At 48.8% G+C, this 16,929-nt stretch overlaps 1 long non-coding RNA gene across 3 annotated transcripts in view; it reads left to right on the forward strand.

Annotated features, from left to right (window-relative positions):
• The window catches only part of LOC149343594 (uncharacterized), a 239,145-nt gene that overhangs the window by 3,922 nt on the left and 218,294 nt on the right, over positions 1 to 16,929 (forward strand). For all 3 annotated transcript variants that reach the window (XR_016283136.1, XR_016283135.1, XR_016283134.1), the window contains exon 2: positions 7,891 to 8,038. This is a non-coding gene — a long non-coding RNA (uncharacterized LOC149343594). The remainder of the gene's footprint in view (positions 1 to 7,890; positions 8,039 to 16,929) is intronic.

A 16,929-nucleotide genomic window follows, 5' to 3' on the forward strand; every position in this document is an offset into this window, starting at 1 on the left:
TGCACTAACATCGCACAGTACACGGGCCTCTAGAATTTCTCCTCCAAAGAAATTCAACCGCCGCGGCCGGGATCGAACCCGCGTCTTTCGGGTCACCAGCCGAGCACCATAACCACTGAGCCACCGCGGCGGCCCAATTTTTAAGGCGGAAGCCTTTAATGCCTCATCGTTGTAAGCAGGAGCTGTCGACAGAAATGTCACGCTTTTCAATTGGTCGAAACGGTCGTGACGTCCCAGTGCGCGAATTTCAAACGGGGCCAATTGTACTTTGGCTACTAACCATGCAACCAATTAAAGAGATCGTATACGTTTTAAGTTTGACTGAGTTTAGTTAATAGCTTACTTAACCGATTAGTCCAATTAACCTTTCCAGTCAGACCAGATAAATAAACACAACCGAGTAAGAAATTGGCCGAACTTGGGAATCGAACCCCGGTCTCCGTAGTGCGAGTCGAGCACGCTACCACTCCGCCATGCCAGCTCGATGGTTTGGAATGAACAAAGGTGCGTCTAGTGAATACGGTGTCTTCGTTCACTCCCATCTTCTTCCCTTGCTGTTATGGCGAGGTTTAGGTGTCCACCGAGATATGACAGACAGATACATTTCCTTTCCTCAAAAACCAATTTACCGACGAGCAAGGCGTATTTGTCCGCGTTTAAGATTGGTCCAAGTTGTCGTGACGTCACCGCGCGCGAATTTTGACGGGTGTCCACCGAAATATGTGAGACAGTTACTGCGCAACTTCCTTTCCTCAAATACAATTTTCATTTTCTTCACTACGGCCCCTCTTATTTCACTCACACTTCCTCCCTTCCTGTACGGTGTGGCTCAGGTGTCCACCGAGATGACAGAGAATTACAGCCCCATTTCCTTTCCTCAAAAAGCGTTGCGTTCAAAAGGCAACGCATCGCGCCGAACGGGTGGTGGCGTTCCTTGGACTTCGTGGCAGCCCTACAACACGCTGTCGCGTTCCACTCCTAAAGGCGAAGCTTAAGCGTCATTAATTGGCAGTTAATTAATGCACCAACAAAATGTGCAGTGAACAATCGCGTAGCAGAATGCAGCACTCAGGCTTTCGCCTTTCACGACTTTAGCCGCTAAAGTACCTCGTAATTTTTTGTATTAAAAAGTGACGCAGCCGTTCGTCGTACACCGTTGCGTGTAGCGGCAGGATTTCTGGTTGAATACAGCGCATGTCTCTTAGGTTGGAAGATCGCACGTGAGAGGCATTCGAAACGAGTGTTTCAATCGGGTCTTTGTGGATTCAGCGTTTGCGGTATCAGCGTTCGGGGGCGCGCCTGCGTTTATTTCGCAGTGTTCAATTTGCATCGAATTCAGACTCTCACAATGAAAGACATGCTTTCGCCGTCACAGCATGTAAGCAGTCTTAATTGCCCCCTGAATTTCATTTCGACATGTATTTGTCGGTCTGTCAGCGTATCAAAGGGACTTGAATGAAATAGGTGCGCAAGGAAACATCGAAATACTAGGCGCGTCGCAGGAATCACATTCGCTGAAGGAATTCCTGCAGCCACAAATTCCCCCAGTACCTCCTTCCTATGAACTGGCATGCAGGCCATAGAATAACAAAGCAACACTACCTCATGCAACAGCTTGCAATTGGTGGGACATTAATAACTGCGTTGATGAGAAAAATGGCCGATATTTTGACATCGGTAAGCACGAAAAACGTTAGGGATCACTGCGGCGACCCGTATTGGGGGAATGCAAAAGCATTGACACCTTTTCCACACTTGCCGCCTCTCACACAACGAGATACGGCATCATTCGACTCATACGTAAGGAACGAACGCGCACTCGTCGGTGGTGTTGTGATCGGGGGCCCAGCTAGCGGAGAACGCCGAGCCGGGCTGGTGCCATCGGGCCAACCATCGGGCGCCATCGGGCCAACCACACCAACCAAAGCTTTGTGTACTGTGCGATGTCAGTGCACGTTTAAGAACCCCAGGTGGTCGAAATTTCCGCAGCCCTCCACTACGGCGTCTCTCATAACCTTAGTCGCTTTGGGACGTTAAACCCCACAAACCAAACCAAACCTTTTTGTTTGATTATAAATAAAGTGAATTAATAACTTTTTAATCTATTTCAAACCTCCATAGGGCTTGGTAGCAGATTTTTTTACACAATTTCTATGTCCAGGGCTGTTTTGACGTCGACCCACTATACTGACATCCGCGACTATTTCGACGTCTGATCGACTTTTTCGTTTCTAATTAATTACTCGACTTCAACCAAATCTGACGGGCAGCGACATTTTATTATCCGCATTCACGTACACTTCCTCAAACGACGCAAGGGCTGCAGACATATTTTGCGTTCACTTTCTGCGAACGGGAAGCCGCGAACATAGCCAAGAAATGCTTTTGCATTAATATCGTGGAAAAGCATGGGTTTCTGCAGGGTACGCGCTGCCCTAAATGTACGGACCTTTCTTGCTTCAGCGTTCGTTCTCGAAACAGTGAAGGAAACACGTTGCAACGCGTTTTCAACAGGAGCGCGAAACGCGGGAGTGGACCGCGCAGCCCAACATCGAACAGCGTTTGTTTTTTGCAGGTGGACACGGCCATGACGAACCTCAAAGCGCGACAGGGATCCACTCATCCAGGGAGCCAGTGATATGCATTTGCATTCCCTAAAAATTAACGGTCTAAACCTTCCGCTGGTTTTGAGAAAATGAAACGCGCAAAAGTGCCTCAATTTGCAGATGGACACCGCCGCCTACTCACAGCCGGACTGAGGTCTCCGTTGCTGGCGTTCGTCGGTTTCTGCAGCGCGGCTAACACCATGCTGTTCTTTATTAAGGCGAAAGCATTTAATGGCTCATACTGCCGTTAGCAGACGCGTCGGCAGCCGTGTCGACAGACGCGTCGGCAGGAATGTCGACAGACGCGTCGGCAGGAGTGTCGGCAGACGGGTCGGCAGCCGTGTCGACAGACGCGTCGGCAGAAGTGTCGACAGACGCGTCGGCAGCCGGGTCGACAGACGCGTCGGCAGATTCGTCCGCCTTTCGGCATCACTGCTTAAGCGGCTCAAGGTTGCAGCATGAATAAAGGCGCATCTAGTGAATGAATGGGCTTCATAAATAAAAGGAGTAAAGTCAAGAAAAGGAAAATAAAAAATAAGGAAATAAAACAAAAATGAAAACAAAATAAAAATATGGTGTGAAAATAAAAATAAAAAACAATAAAATTAAGAAAAGAAGCAAAAAATAAATAAGAAACAAAATGTGAAAAATAATAAAGTAAATAAAAACAAACACTGGCCAGGAAACGCTTTTGCCTTGCAGCACTTTAGAGAGCCGAAGTGCCCCCAGAATTTTTTTACTTGGCGATGATGGCGTTTCTTCTCGGTTTCTCTTGGCCGGGCTTGAGAAACACACGAAAAGAAAAAGAAAACTGAAAGACGCTTAAGCTTCGCTTTTAAGAGTGGAACGCGACAGTTTTGCAGCACTTACAGGGAGTCCAAAGAACGCCATTGGCCGTTCGGCCTGACGCGTTGCCCGTAGGAGAATTTAAAATTATATTTTTGAGAGAAGAAAATGACACAGCCACTGTGTCACTTACCTCGGTGGACATCCGAACCACCCATGATATGATTTTTTTTACGCAGCCCCCTATTTATAGGTCGATGGCTCAAATCCCTGCCGTAAGCTGGGCTTAACTAGTAAGTTTATACGGCACCAAACACAGAATCGAAAGATGTCATCCAGAACATTCTGCGGAAACCGGTTGGCATGGTACAATTTTTAAGGCGGAAGCCTTTAATGCCTCATCGTTGTAAGCAGGAGTTGTCGACAGAAATGTCACGCTTTTCAATTCGTCGAAATGGTCGTGACTTCACATTCCGCAAATTTCAAACGGGGCCAATTGAACTTTGGCTAGTAAACATCCAACCAATTACAGGGATCGTATATGATGCTCGCAGTAAGTTGAAATGAGTTTAGTTAACTGCTTAATTACCCAATTAGCATAATTAACCTTTCTCTTCGTCAGAAAAATAAATAAAACCCAGTAGGAAATTGATCCAGTTCGGGAATCGAACCCTGGTCTCCGGAGTGCGAGACGAGCATGCTAACCACTCCGCCGTGCCAGTTCTATGGTCTGGAATTAACAAAGGCGCCTCTAGTGAATACGGTGTCTTCGTTCACTCCCATCTTCCACCCTTCCCGTTACGGCGAGGTTCAGGTGTCCCCCGAGGTATGCGAAACACATACATTTCCTTTCCTCATAAACCAATTTACCGTCGAGCAAGGCGTACAGCCGAACCGGCGATGGCGTTCTGTGGACTCCCTGGCAGCGTTGCAAGACGCCGTCGCGTTTTACTCTTAGAGGAGAACCTTAACATCATAACCACACATCAGTGACATAGGCAGCAACACTGGGCTTAAGGCTTTCGTCTCACTGCACTTTAGGTCAACAAAGTGGCCCCTTGAATTTTTTACGAACCAAGGAGCATAGCGGATGCATTTTTAAGGCGAAAGCCTTTAATGCCTCATACTGTCGTTAGCAGACGCGTCGGCAGCCGTGTTGGCAGAAGTGTCGACAGACGCGTCGGCAGCCGTGTCGGCAGACGCGTCGGCAGGAGTGTCGACAGACGCGTCGGCAGGAGTGTCGGCAGCCGTGTCGACAGACGCGTGGCAGATTCGTCAGCCTTTCGGCGTCACTGCTTAAAGGCTCAAGGTTCCAGCATGAATAAAGGCGAATCTAGTTAATGCATGGACTTCATAAATAAAATAAAAGGAGTAAAGTCAAGAAAAGGAAAATAAAAAATAAGAAAATAAAAATAAAAACAAAATAAAAATAAGACGTGAAAATACAAATAAAAACAATAAAATTAAGAACGAGCAAAAATAAATAAAAACAAAATATGAAAAATAAAAAAGTAAAAAATCTGTGCCTCCCCCGTAACCGAGAGTAGGGTAAGCATGAAATGCAGAACGTTGCAGAAGCGTGCGTGGACATGACGAGACGCAGGCCTCACAAGAATGTATATGCAGCGCGTTCTAAACTATCTAAAGTGCGTAGAGGCGAAAGCGTTTTCCGCACCACTTTGCCTATGTGACACTGGTGACGTCACCACTGGATTACGTCACTCATAATTGATGACGAAGTAATGACAAATTACTAATTGGTGACTAATTTCTGATTAATGACAAAATATAATTAACTGCTAATTAATGACGCTTAAGCTCCGCCTTTAGGAGTGAAACGCGACAGCGTGTTGTAGCGCTGCCAGGCAGTCCACGGAACGCCACCACCCGTTCGGCGCGATGCCCATCGAACGCGACGCTTTTTGAGGAAAGGAAATGGCGCAGTAATTCTCTGTCTTCTCGGTGGATACCCGAACCGCACCGTAAAGGAAGAGAGGAACGCCACCACCTGTTCGGCGCGATGCCTTGCCCTTTGAACGCAACGATTTTGAGGAAAGGAAATGGCGCAGTAATTCTCTATCATCTCGGTGAACACCCGGACCGCACCGTACAGGAATGGAGGAACGCCACCACCCGTTCGGCGCGAAGCTACCGGCGCTTGTATGCCGGTCCTGTAGGAGGGCTTAGAGTGTCTCGTTAAATCTCGTTAAATCTCGTACGGTGCCCGGATGTTCTCGTTTCAGTGCCCGGATGAGTGGAATTCAGTGCCCGGATGTTGGCTCTCGGTCTCGGCGTGACATCACATCACTGCCGACAACGGGAGCTAAAAGCATTTCATGCTTAAAAACAAACAGTGCGCCAGGAAACGCTTTCGCCTTGCAGCACTTTAGAGACCCAAAGTGCCCCTGAATTTTTTTAGAGCACAGCTCATTGGTGCCCGTTTCTGCGTTTCGCAGCGCCACCGTCGCCATCGCCTGTCACCGTTGTCTGTTGTAAACCGCACTGGACACCTTAGTCACCTTAGTCGCGCTCTAAGCTGCGAAGCCAATGGAGTGGTAGCTTGGAAAGGAAAGGAAAGGGGCATAACTGCGCTCTTGGAACAGTGGACACCTCAATCGTGATGTAAGCTATGTGGCAGTAGAGACAGGTGTGTGCTGCATGAGTTGGCATTCAGAACGCAGTGCCGTTTTAAGGAAAGGAGGGGTGCATTACTGGCTCTCTGGGTCAGTGGACGCCTCAATAGTGGTTATAGGTACGTCTGGTGACGAGAGAGAGATGTGGGCTGCAGGAATTTACAACGTTGTGCCAGACACGCGGCGCTGAAGCAATAGGCCGTCGGCGGTCATTGTGTTCGTTGGCGTCGGCAACGATTTACACTCCGATCATTTTAAGAAACGGAAGTGCGCATAACTGGCTCCCTGGGTCAGTGGACACCTGAATCATCCTTATAGGTACGTGGGTTGATGGGGTAGAGATGTGGGCTGCAGGCATTGACTACATTGTTCCAGAAACGCGGCGCTGAAGCATTAGGCCGCCGTCGGCGTTCATTGTGTACATTGGCGTTGGCGATGTTTCAGACCCCGATCATTTTAAGGAAAGCAAGTGCGCATAACTGGCTCCTTGGGTCAGTGGACGCCTGAATCGTGCGTGTAGGTATGTGGGGTGATGAGAAAGATGTGGGCTGCATGCGTTAGCGCTGAAAAGGGTAAGCGAACTCTCGCGATCAACCATTAACTGCAACATGTCAGAGTGCCAAGGTGGGCGAGGACTTATATACATATGAGGACAAAGAGGAATTTCTTACCACTTATGCGGGAGAACATCCCGTTCCTCTCGCTCGCAACGCCTCTTACGGCTGTGACAACCTCGCGAAATACTTGCGTAGACCTCGTCTTTAAGGACCAGGCATTGGCGCCGCAAGTCGAGCCCATATCCATCTATTTCTCCGACGACAAAGCTTATTTCATGACAATCAAGAACTGAAAGTGGAGAGTTCTTGAAGGAGGAATGTGTGTGAAAATTAACAAGTTCTGTAACTGTGTGATTTTGAAATTGAAAGTGTTGGTCGAGACCGTAATGTCATCAGTATAGAGGGTAGATTTATTTCCCTGCAGAGAAAAGCATGCCGTCTCTGTCTCTGTAACTTAAGCTGTGCACGTAGAGCGCGAAAGCTGCGGCTGCAGCAGCACTGAGATGGTTTTCACGTGGTGTGAGGAGGCTCGCTTTGGCGCCATAAAATGATTCCGAGGGCGATACGGTAAATTACTCGCCATACTAAGCGCCTTCAAATGACTTACAATGCTGACTCATTCAGGCTACTGCGCGGGATGGTAAAAAAAAAATTGCTAAAATATTCTGCAGCTTCTTTCTCTGAGGATGGCTGGTGCTGCGAATAGAGTGCCACTACAATCTATTGTTGCTGAAACCCCGCAGCCAGGTTTTTCTTTCCTTCCGGACGTAAGGTACCACTGCTAGGACGCAGTCCTCAACCTCATTCCTATAGCGTAGATAATGACTGCAATGTGCGTGTGTCTTATTCGCATATAACGGGTTTCCTGCTCTACCATCAGCATGCACGAGTGATTCTGGCCTGTAAGTTTAAGGGCCCAGGCCCCTGGTCTTTCCACATCATTTTCTTGCGGCTGCTTGGGGCAGTTTTGTTTGTGATCTAATCAACTATTCCTCTTTATTTGCCAGAACTTGCCAAAACATCTCAACGTTTTTTGGCATTCCAACTTCCCTTTTTCTAACCTTTCTGCTCTTTTAGTGCGGTAGTTATTTAATGCTGGGCTAACCCGGAAGCTTACTGCAGCGGGCCCTTTTGTGACGTGCGATTTCAGACAGTTGGGCGCTGTCGCGTCCAGATTTGTAGTGGCTTTTGTCCCGTATCGCCTAATATGCCATGTCTACGGCAATAATTAATGCTTGTGTTAGTAAGTTTGTTTTTTTATAGGCTAGGAGCGTTGAGCTTACGCCTATGTGTTGTTTTTTTTTTCAGATTTAAAGCAACCAGCACCATAAAACTTCATTTTGGCTGGACAGCCGAAACGAAGAAACTTTGGGTTCAAGCTTGGCATTTTAAATGGTAAGCGCTTTGCGACGTGGAACTACGTCAACTCCATGCTGCGTGGATCGTCTCGACTGAGGTAAGCTTTCACGTATCCAAACGGTTGGCACGCAGTACCATGAGGCATTTTTCTTGCCGCTGCAGCAGCGCATGCTACAGCTGTTGCACTTTGTTATGATCAGCCTGGAGGCAATAAAGCTCGGCTGGTGAAACAGGTGTCAATAAACATACAGAGTAGTCTTGCGGTTTCGCAGTTAAAACTTGTTCCTCCGTGGTGGCTTAGTAGTTATGGTGCTCGGCTGCTGACCCGAAAGACGCGGGTTCGATCCCGGCCGCGGCGGTTGAATTTCTTTGGAGGAGAAATTCTAGAGACCCGTGTACTGTGCGATATCAGTGCACGTTAAAGAACCCCAGGTGGTCTAAATTTCCGGAGCCCTCCACTACGGCGTCTCTCATAGCCTTAGTCGCTTTGGGACGTTAAACCCCGTAAACCAAACCAAACCATTTAATAACGAGTTTGTGAGTACCCAAGCAAGCAATTTCACTTCCGCCGTGATGTTTTGTGGTCAAGTGTAGGTGACAGCGTAAGCTCCGGTAATAATCTGCATGCTAGGGGCATACTATAGTAGTCTGAAAGATACTTGAAGTATGCTTAGTGTGCATGAGGTGTAGAAGGTATGTTCGGACCTTCAGACAGAAGAAATGAGCTGTATATTGCCACATAGGAGAAATGAGCTGTATATTTCCACATAGGTTACAGTGCCTCTCCTGCACTCATTATGATGCCCTTCACCTCGGGCGAGATTGGGTGCACTACGAAAAGAAGGCATCTGCGAGTATCCCCTGGTTACCCTTCATTCTCCTCGCTAAGACCACCCGACCAGAACACATTCCTAACCACGCTGCTGCTATTCGTACACTGTCACAACACGATGTACCGTTTAACTCTTGGCACGTAGGTGTGGAGCAGCTACGGCTGCATTATAGACGCTGCTGAAATCGAAAAGGTACATAGCAAAATGAAGCAGCTGTAGAGTGGTCTTGCGCGCTTAGCCGACAGCTGCAGTGCGGTGAATGCCGGCTGCGTTCGCGCCCTCCCTTAAAGAGTAAAATATTTTACCTAAGAGATGAATAGTTATTATTGGGCGATTTGCTTTGACTAGATTTCTTGATGAATGAAAGATTATGTGTAGGCTTGCTGCATAGATAGCACCACTCGTTTTAAGTCAGCTTTCGTTTCGCTGCTTAGTTTATTATCTATTGGTTTGTTTCAACTGACATTCTTGTCGACTAAAATTAAGCGCTGTCTCGGACGAATGCATATTATTAGGGTAGTTCAGTGAGCGGCAGGGGACCCTAATCGCGCAGTCAGGGAGCACACAAAAGATTACGTCACTCAAGCACTAGATGCGACGTCGTCGTGGTGGACAGCATCGCGACAATAAAAAGCCGTCGCCTTCTCGCGACTGCATACCTTCTCACGTAGCACAAATTGGGCTATGCAATGAGGCTCCCTGTTGGTTCAATGTGGGCAGCTCATGTGGGCCCCGGTGCGACCAATGTGGGTTCTGCAACGTGGGCCCTCGTCGGCCTCCGGTACGCTGCTCACAAAAGCGCGAACGTTTAGTAGGATGTACGTAGCCCATGTGGGGCTACCCGCACTCTACCTGCATTCCCTGATATGGATAGGCCACGTAGCTTTCTATTCGGGCCTATTTTAGCGCACGGCTCCTATCTCAGATATTTACTTCTGCATACCGCAAAATCAAAACACCTGCATAGGTGCGCTCAAATGTCGCGTTAGGGAATGTCGTAATCGTCTTTGTAATTTTTTTAGGTTTGGGTAGCCCCTGAGGACGAACGTGAGGTTTTTATCTAGTTAGTCGCTCCAAAATCAACATTGGGCTAATGCTAGTTCTAAAGGGGCAAGCCCAATTTAGCCCTGACCACATGTTCACCACAGGAGGCTGACATGGATGGTTTAGGCTCAGATCCAGCCCCATGCCCTAATTGTACCTTCGAGGCATAATCTCGTGCACTAATTTATTAAATATCAGTGTGTCCTAACCAGCTCACAGAAATATTCTTTGCAAGCACTACGGCAATATGGACTGACCTCATTGAGCCTATGTGGCACCAAGTGCATGCAGCTCACCTTATCCTTTGGCGGGGCGCGGATACCCCTGTCAGAGTTCCGAACTTGACATTTGGAGAGTCTCGGGTACTCCAGTGCGTCCTGGTAAGAGGGCACAGTTACTCCTGCGCATGGCTCGATTAGTTTGTACATTTTTTTCACCGCGACAGCCCAAAGCGTGTAATTTTGAGCAATCGGATAAGGACGCTGAGAATTATTTTAGAAGTCACCTATAAGAATAAGTTATAAGTGCCTATGCCTCGCTGCATATCGTCTCCAACTTTGCCGCGTCAATGTTTATGCCATAATGACGATAGAACAGAGAATCACGGAGAACTTCGACCCAGGGTAAGATGCAAGCACGCAAAACCTCGTCTACCAAGTACAGTCTTAGCAAACATGCGTCTCTTGATGTTTACAAAGACTGAAAGCTGGGCGTCAATGTTCCTTGGCAACTGCTTGAGCATTTCGTCAGTCTCGACTGGAACGTTAACGGTTGGGCCCTTGATTCCAAACTGTCCGTTTCTCTAATTCATGAGCCGCCTAATCTGCACAAAGGGTAAGTGGGGAGAAATGAGACTTTCGGCCACACTGTTTAACGGCGCAAACCAGGCGGCCTGGGAGGGTAGTGGTACCAGTTGGACACACTGTATAATGGCACTTTGTGTTCTTTAAGGCTGCTACTGGATGTATTCCACACCTTAGCAATCTACAACGTGCCCTAGTCCCACTCGGGATAGGCCATGAGAAGGGTACAATGCATAATTTCACTCACCGGAGTCAAATCGTTCTTATGGCACAATCTCTCGCGCACAGTACACACACTGCCAAACGGATTGTTCGTGAAGCACAGTTGAAACTCGTGCGTAGCCGACTCACAGGTTTAGGTTTACTGGGGTTTAACGTCCCAAAGCGACTCAGGCTACTAGGGACGCCGTAGTGAAGGGCTCCGGAAATTTCGACCACATGGGGTCCTGTCATGTCTATCTCTGTACTCGTCTGAGAAGTTATCGCTGGTACTGTGACGGTAGAATGTCAGAAACTTCCTCTATGCAGTACTCTGCGAGTGTATGGTTAGGTACACGAGCCACAAACCGCATCTGGGTGTGAAGGAGCTCCTGGATTAACAGTACTAATGCAGATAGACGTCTGCTCTCAGCTAGAGTACCCTCTGTGGAGGCATTTTTTGAAAAGCTGAGGCAGATTCGCAAGGCTTTAGCTTGCACAGCTTCAAAGATTTTAACATTTGTTTGCGAAATACCCTAGAGAGCTCGGAGACTAGCGCAAAAGGCCTTCACAGAGCGCTCCATAGAGCCGTAGTAATGAAGGCGTAGAACAACCCCTTCCGGTGGTTCAAGAGCAGAGCTTGATTTTCAGCTATTGCATATCTGAGCTCCATGACAGTGTCCTGTCAAACGCCATCCGAGAAATTTATGGCTTGTGACGTGCGGCATTGTGGTACCCGCAACTTTCTGCATGTAGGGCGAAAGATAGCGCCTCGAAAATGCAATTACTTCGCATTTACCTGGCGATATGGCGAGACCGCGCTTACTTAAGAATGATTGATTGCAGCCTATTCCCTTCGGTTGTCGGGCATGCACAATGCTCCTATTGTGTCCAGAACACCATACCCAGATGTCATCTGCATAAAGGGAAATTTCAACTGTCGGTGGCAAACATCTTTCCAAGCCAACAATTGAGGTATTGAAAAAGGGCGGGACTTAATATCACCTCTGAGGTACTACTCGAGATATTTGATGAAGAGCTCTGTCCCCTTCACTTGTTGACATAAAAATCCATCTTTCGTGAAGATAGTAACGCAGCTAGTTGTTATGCGTTCGTCCACCAGTGCGAACTGATTGTAAGACTGAGGGAATTGCCTCATATGTGACGTTATCAAAGGCTCCCTTAACGTCAAGAAACACAACAATGGTCATAGACCGCTCTGCTTTCCTGCGTTTTGCACAATTGGCAAGGGCAATAACGGTGTCAATGCTCCTGCATCCTTTTCGGAAGCCAGACATGGTCTGAGGGCAAATTCTCCTGTTCGTCAGATCCCAGGTTAGGCGGAAGTGCACCATTTACTCCATCAGTTTTCCGACGCAGCTTAGAAGCGCACATAGGGGTAGACAAAGCGATAAAGCCCAGCCGAGAAAAACCACCTTCATGCGCTAGTCTACTTGTCTGACAAGCTGAGGTGCCCGGCTGCGGGGGAATCATAAAGTTAAGCGAATGCAGTGGAGCGAAGATGGGCCAGGATGACGAGGAAGAAGTCGGTGCCATCCGGGTGAATATTGCGTCGGTATAGATCATCGTGATGCAGCAAGAACATGTTGAAAAAAAGGTTGGCGTGCTCAGTGCAGAGGCGATTATTTATGTGACGCCAAGATGGACCACGATGCTATTCGTACACGATGTGGAGCAAGTCTTATACTGACGAAACGTAGTAGCCGGCATCATGGTCGTGGGATTCGGGAAGATAGACGAAGTGGCGGAACAAGCAGTCAGCGTCTGGGTGCAGTGGGCCGTACTTGTAGACAGGTCTGGCTGTGCTTTCCTGCAAGCACAGCGCATAGCTACGCAGACGGCCTCTAAGGTCTTTAAGAGATCACAGCAAACACAAGGCATGAGTCAGTTACTGCGCACAAGATCATGCCCAAAAAGTTATGGCACACTTTCTTCAATGCCCAAAGTAGTGTTAGGCTCTCCCGCTCCTTAATAGCGGGAAAGGCCACTGTGCCAACTAGAACTGTATAACAATAATCTAAGAGTACTTTTCTTGCTGTCGTTTTCTCCCCTTGTATAACATGCCCCAATCCTGCAACAGCCTCGGCGTGAGGCTAGCAGTATGTACTAAATAAAAATAAAAGAGAATATTTATGATTGGAGGGAGATTACAGATGGCTGGCGTGGGTGCCGCATGGTGGCGCTACGGCACGCCAAGCAGTAAACATTTACCGGAAACATAAATTTGTATTCAGTCAGTTCCGGCATCTGTAATTTATATGCTAATATTTACTCATGTACGCTTCTAAGACAACTCTGCATTCACTAGCCGCGCCTTGATTCAGCTCGAAACGTCGAACCATCGTGGCGCAGTGGAATCGTCCACGTCTCGCACACCGCAGGCGTGGGTTCAATTCCGCCGACACCCAAATTTTGATTTCTTATTTTTCTTCGTTCACAGTTCGGGCCTTTTTGGATTACGAATTGAGTTGTTCGATGGCTGTAGATTGGATTGTGGTTTGGCTATGAATTGCTGAGAGCGTGCTGTATCTTGTGCACGCTACACGTGATTATATGGCTTTCTCCTTAATAAGTGTAGCGTGGGTCATTAAAAATCGGATCATATTATCACATCTTTAGCGCAGCGTTCGAGGACGATGAACAGCACAGGTGTAGTTCGTCCTGTAATGCTGACGCGCGTAGTGCACATTGCAGCGGTGGTAGCGGCTGTGCCATTGGTGACACCAACAGGAAAGGAACCGGCAGGTGTCACAATCTTGATACGGCGGTGAATAGATGGGCTCAGAACAGAGCCTTGCACACCACTGTCAGTCAGAGCGGTTACAGGGACACCATTCACGCAGATATTGTGAAGGATGCGGGGGATGAGTGCTTAAGAGAGGAATTTGGGCTGCGTCGTCAATGCAGCGCCACCTCCGGGAGCTTCACTGGTTAGTTTTCCGAGTGGGAGCCAGACTTAGCGGGAGAAGACGGGCGGGGAGGCTGCGCCGAGCCGGAGCACTGGATCTGAGATAAAGGCGAGTGGTTATATCTTCGCGTGGTCGCAGTGCGGGGGGCGAGTGAGGGGTCAAGATGGAACGAAATCGGACGCGGTGCGCATCGGGTACGACGATCGTAATATCAGCTAGTTCGAGGTAGAGAGAACCAGTGGCTGCGGCTGTGGTGGCAAATGTAGCCGGCACGCGGACAGTTGAAAGAGATGGGACAAAGCAGAAGCTTGTGCTTTTTGTTAAAAACTCCTCGGATAGGTTAAGTAAGGGGCTAAATTAGGGATCGTGATGATGGTACGCGCGGTATGGCGGCTGTCATCTCCAACGCTCCCACCATCTCCGATTGTCTGAAGAGCTTTGTCAAAAGACACGACTTTAGGGTTGTGATTTCGGCGCTAGCGAAGTTGGCCGTAATTGGCCCCCAACTGAAAAAAAAAATTCGCCCAATGGCGGCGGGAACCGGACGGCTGGCACAAGAAGCCACTTGTTGCCTTCCTTCAAATGTAAATAGGACGTTGCTTACAGGATGCTGTTAATGTGTACATCGGGCTAACTGGCGGCTTTTTGAGCACGTAAATTTAATCGACAGATACTCTGTTGACCGTCTTCCAGTACACCTCGACAAATGTTAAAACGCCACACTTTCCGAGCACCACTCTCATTCTGTTATCAGCACCTGGTGACTCGAGAGATAGTGAAAGCCTTTTTATTAAGAAAAACGGTAAGAAGGGCATCAGTCAGACTTCAGTGAAGTTGTGAGATTATCATTTACTAAGACAACCCGCTGCCTTCTGCTCCCCACTAGTATCGTGTTTTATGCGACCATTTTCCGGCACACTGTTAAAGATGAGGTAGCATGGTCGGGCGCCGGAGAGGGAATGGAGGACGTCGGAGATGAGGATGCGGGAAAAAGACAAGAAGAGAAAACTTTATACAGCAAAATTTACATTATTTACAAGTGAGCTCGGTAACGAGACGCTCTCTGCTGGAACGCTGCATGAGGACAGCACATGATTAGACCATCTGACGAAAAGCCCCTGATGAAAAGCCCCTCGGACGTACCGCTGCCGAGGTTTTAAAGAGTTCCCTTTCCCTAGGTTCCCTAGATGGGGGCCGAGCCTGCGGAGGAAGGAAGTTCTCAGTGGCACCAATCACAAACACACACACACTCCTGAGGGATCACACCGCCGTCACGCGCTGGGAGAAGGGGAACGATGCCATCCACGTAGCGCAGACGCCGAATGTCCACGAGCGGCGTTCCCGCGCAGTTCATACGTTCGAACGTGCGTTCGCACGCGGTGTAGGGGAGACGCTTGCTCAACCGGGGAGACGGACGCGGCTTCCGTGGCAATCCAGGCGCTCACCCAACGCGCGTCTCGGGGTTAGTTGGCGTTCCGCTGCAGCCATGCCGTTTTCTTCCCCACGACGAAGGCGAAACGTAACAACACCTTCGAACTTGCCTCCACGCGATCGTTCTCCATGGTTCTATGGTTCTCTGTATATATTCCTTCTCATTTTCATTAATGATTCAGTCTAATGTGTACCGTCTAGTTTGCGCTGCTTTTCACCGTGAAACAGGCCAATGGTCCGAAGTGCGCCACTCCGCAGGGGTATGGTACTGGTAGCGCCTGGGGCAGGTCCGAGTGGCTGTAACAGAAGCAACTTGTTGAATGGCCGGTTACGAAAAGCGCTGGCCGGAGGTCAGTCCAGAGTTGAGGCCAGCGGTCGCGAATTATTAGCGTGACGACGTGATTAGGACAATCGTAGCGTCGGGCGGTTGAGGGTCGATGGGGACAGGTGTCATCATACATAGCCTCCAGTTCTCTGCGGACAATCGGGGCCAAATTTGTTGGGGAAGGCTCGTAGACTGTTAGCAGATCCTCCCACGAGGACACAGCCGTCGTGATTGGAAGCGGCTCGCAACGGAGACAGTACGGCGATGTTTCGCTTACTCAAGCGCCTGGCTTTCCCGGAAGACGGAGTCGAGCGTTCCAGACCAGATTATTGCAGAGAAAATAAATGCGTGGTCAGCTATCCCCTTTATGGTGTGTGCCACACTGTTGGTGTCCTACATGGCGCTGTCCACTTTACGGCACCGAGCTAGGATGTCGGGATGTACGAGAGGCACGACTCGGTGAACGACCGCACACGAGAAAAAAATTTCTTAGCGCCTAGCTTGTGCCCAATGGGCATGCCAAATCTGTCCCGTAGGTACTGTTTGTAGATCTTCAAGATGACCATGTCTTACTCATGCCCCTCGAACCAGGTGCGCCGTAGACACTAGCTTAAAAATCACAATAGCGCGCTAGCACGCAGCGTCTGTGGTCACTGACGCGCTATTAGAAGGCGGGTGAGTTGTTCGGCGTCGAAGTCATCGGTACCGCTACAAGTGCCTGGGTCGTGGAGATGCGTCCTGATGACTGTCGGCGCTGGTGTTGTCATTCTGGTCGGAGATTTGTCGGATAGCTTAGAAGTGGACTCAAGCTGGAGGCAGCTGCGGATGCGGGGTTTGGTCCTAAGTAGCACACAGCACAACCAGCACAAAAATAAACCTCTCGTGCTACTGCCCCTTGGTTCCGCTGTTTTTTTTAGCACTGCCCGGGACCACCAAGTGATCGTTGCATTGGAACACTTGAATTCTGAGGGAGGAGGTGCGGTGGTAATGACAAGAAAATGACAGACAGGATCTTTTTTGTTAGCTAAAAGGTCCGGTAGAGGCTTCATAAAATTGGCGCACCTCGGCAAAAAGAGGCAATGAAAGTTCAGGAGGCCCAACAATTCTCTGAGCTTTTTAAATGACGCGGGTGTGGAAATTCTTTAATAGCCTTCATATTGCTGTTGGCAGGCCGAATACCTTGTAGAGGGACAAGATGGCCTAGAAACCCTACTGTAGCAACGCCAAAACACTTGTTCGGGTTGATTACGAGCCCATATTCATCAAGTCGGTGGAAAAGGGTGCGCAGGTGAGCTTCGTGTTGAGAACCGAACGAGCTCGCGAGGAGGAGGTCATTGTTCGAAGCGAACATGAAGTCGAGTCCTCGCGTAACTTCGTTGATATTTCGCTGAAAACTCTGTGCGGCGTTGCTGAATCCGAAAGGC

The sequence above is a fragment of the Amblyomma mixtum genome, chromosome 5 (assembly GCF_055824585.1).
Source record: "Amblyomma mixtum isolate Tamu chromosome 5, ASM5582458v1, whole genome shotgun sequence".
NCBI lineage: Eukaryota > Metazoa > Arthropoda > Arachnida > Ixodida > Ixodidae > Amblyomma > Amblyomma mixtum.